Consider the following 3,176-nt stretch of genomic DNA (forward strand, 5'->3'; position numbering starts at 1 on the left):
AAATTTTAAAAGTTATTTTAAACTAATGAAAAAGAAAACAACTTAACAAAATTTGTGGGATAGAGCAAAGCAGTGCTGAGAGGGAAATTTGTAGCACTGAATGTTTATATAAGAAAAGAAATATCTAAAATTAATAGTCTGTTTCAATCTTAAGAAACTAGGAAGAGTAAGTTAAATCGAAATAATCAGAAGAAAAGAAATAATAAAAACAGAAATCAATGAAATTGAGCCCCCCCATCCCCCCACCAGCAGTTTCCCGTGCCTCTTTGGCAGCTGGCCACATGGTGAGGGGGAGGTGAAGAGGACAGCTCTAGTCTGTGTCCGGTGTCGTGACTGGGCCTGGAGTGTACAGCTGCCCCTCGGCTTGAGTGTATGGCTCTAGGAACTGGCTCTGGGGCCCCAGTGACAGGCCACCTCCACAGCTCCCAACACAGAGTGAGAGTCACCTCTGGTCTGAGAATGGCTACCCCTTGATATGAGCCAGTGGCTGAGATTGGTATTGGGGTCTATGGGACAGTGGTCCGCACAGTGGCCACTTTGCAACCCTCAGGAACAGAAGAATCCCCTATGGAGGAGATACTGGAGTGTGCCTGGCCATCAGCATAGTTTGTGAGGTGGCCTTACTGCAGTGACTAGAGGCTTTTGAGCTTCCCGTCCTTGTTGGGCTGATTGATGTCTGTGCTACAGCCCAAACTAATTGGGAGATCAAAGTGACCCTTGAGTTTGAGCGTGTGGATCAAGACCTAAGGACATATCTAGACAAGGCACCCTCATCAGGCTTGCCAGTGGAGACCTCCAGTATTTTTGCCTGGAAAATTCCATGGATAGAGGAGCCTGGTAAGCTACAGTCCACGGGGTTGCAAAGAGTTGCACATGACTGAACAACTTCACGTCTTAGATTTCCTTCATGCTAATTGCATCGTTCACTGAGACCGGAAGCCAGAGAACATTCTGGTGACAAGATGGGACTGTCAAGCTGGTTGACTTTGGCCTAGCCAGAATTTAGAGCTACCAGATGGCACTACACCTGTGGTTGTTACACTCTGCTCCAGAAGTTCTTTTGCAGTCTACGTATGCAACACCTGTGGACATGTGGAAGGTTGGCTGTACCTTTGCAGACATGTTTCATCAAAAACTTCTCTTCTGTAAAAACTCTGAAGCTGACTAGTTAGGCAAAATCTTTGACCTGATCAAACTGTACCCAGAGGATGACTGGCTCCAAGATGTGTCTCTATTCCAAGGCTGCTTTTCCCCCTAGAGGGCCCTGCTAGTGCAGTTGATGGTACCTGAGATGCAGAAGTTGGAGCACTCCTCTGCAACTGGAATTGCTTAATTTTAATCCATGCAAGTGAATCTCTGCCTTCTGAGCCCTGCTTCCTGCTGCTTTAGTTGCTAAGCTGTGTCTGACTCTTGCAACCCCGTGGACTGTAGTCTGCCAGACTCCTCTGTCCATGGGATTCTCCAGGCAGGAATACTGGAGTGGGTTGCCATTTCCTTCTTGATTCTGAGCCCTACAATATTCTTATTTACACAAGGCTGAAGGTAACCCAGAGTGGGCAACAGAATGGATGCTTTCCAAGTGAAAGTTGCTCATTCGTGTCTGACTCTTTGCGACACCATGGACTATACAGTCCACAGAATTCTCCAGGCCAGAATACTGGAATGGGTAGCAACCCCTTAGATGGCAGCCCACCAGGATCCCCCGTCCCTGGGATTCTCCAGGCAAGAACACTGGAGTGGGTTTCCATTTCCTTTTCCAATGCATGAAAGTGAAAAGTGAAAGTAAAGTCGCTCAGTCGTGTCCAACTCAGCAACTCCACGCAAAGAGTGGCAGCCTTACTGCTGCGTCAGGGCTGTGTCTGGGGTCAGCCACAAGACGAGAGAATGCAGCATGTCTACTGCTATAGCTGCTATGTCAGCCGGGAGAGAATAAACGTGTCTGCAGTTCCCACGGCTCCTTGAGTCTTCCTCCAGCCTCTTAGCTCACGCCTGGCCTACCCTGGGTCCAGCAAACAGTGAGAACAGTGAGATACAGCGAGACAGTTGGTGTCAGGAACAGAATCAGCAACACAAGAACCAAGAGAAGAGGCGCAGACATTTCCCTTCCTTTGAACACTTGAGTGGAGAGCCCTCACTGAGAAGGTGACCTTCCCCTCCATCTCTGAGGCTGTGGAGACTCCTCCAACTTTTTACAGAGAATATTTTGCTACTGTAATGACGTTCCCTCCCACCCCTCCTTTTGAGGCTTATCTTTCTTCTGCCCCTCGTGTCGTTACACCAAGGGGTATGTCCTTTGTTCTCCCCTTCCTTATACCTTGATATTGGGATCGTCTTTTATACAGGAAAAACAAAACAAGCAAAAAGGAAATCAATGAAATTGAAAACAGGAAATTAATAGAGGAAAAGATGGACTCAAAAGCTGCTTTTTTGAAAAGATCAACAAAATTGATGTGTCTAGGCTTCCCTGGTGGCTCAGATGATAAAGAGTCTGCCTGCAATGCAGGAGACCCTGTGTTGGGAAGATCCCCTGGAGAAGGAAATGGCAGCCCACTCCAATATGCCTGGAAAACCCCATGGACAAAGGACCCTGGTGGTCTACAGTCCATGGAGTTGCAAAGAGTCAGACATGACTTTCATTTCACTTCACAGTCAGGTTAATTAAGGAAAAAAGAGAGAGGATTATTAATAAATGAAAGAATGGACATCACTACAGATCCTATGGACATAAGGATAATAAGGGAATAATTTGAACAACCTTATGCCCACAAATTTGGTAACTTAGATGAAAGGGACCAGTTTCTTGAAAGACATAGTTTGCCAAAATTCACACAAAAAGAAATAGATAATCTGAATAGGCCTTTATCTGTTAGAGAAAATGAATCAACAATTAATAATCTAAAACAGAAAGCAATAGTCCTGAGTTCACTAGTGAATTCAACCAAATATTCAAGGGAGAAATTACATCAATTCTCTACAACCTCTTTCAGAGGATGGAAGCAGAGAGAATACATTCTAGTCATCATTACTCTAAAACCAAGGTCATCAAAGACAAGAAAAGAAATATATCTCATGAACAGAAATGCCAACATTTTCAACAAAATATTAGCAAATTAAACCTGACAATGTAGAAAAAGAATTATATACAGCATGATCAAGTGGAACTTATCCCAGATATG

General features: G+C 44.9%; 1 pseudogene; it reads left to right on the forward strand.

The window, feature by feature from the left end:
• The first annotated feature begins 459 nt into the window (after positions 1–459).
• Positions 460–1,583, forward strand: LOC128066967 (cyclin-dependent kinase 4-like; annotated as a pseudogene).
• Positions 1,584–3,176: the final 1,593 nt, after the last annotated feature.

The sequence above is a fragment of the Budorcas taxicolor genome, chromosome 21, assembly GCF_023091745.1.
Source record: "Budorcas taxicolor isolate Tak-1 chromosome 21, Takin1.1, whole genome shotgun sequence".
NCBI lineage: Eukaryota > Metazoa > Chordata > Mammalia > Artiodactyla > Bovidae > Budorcas > Budorcas taxicolor.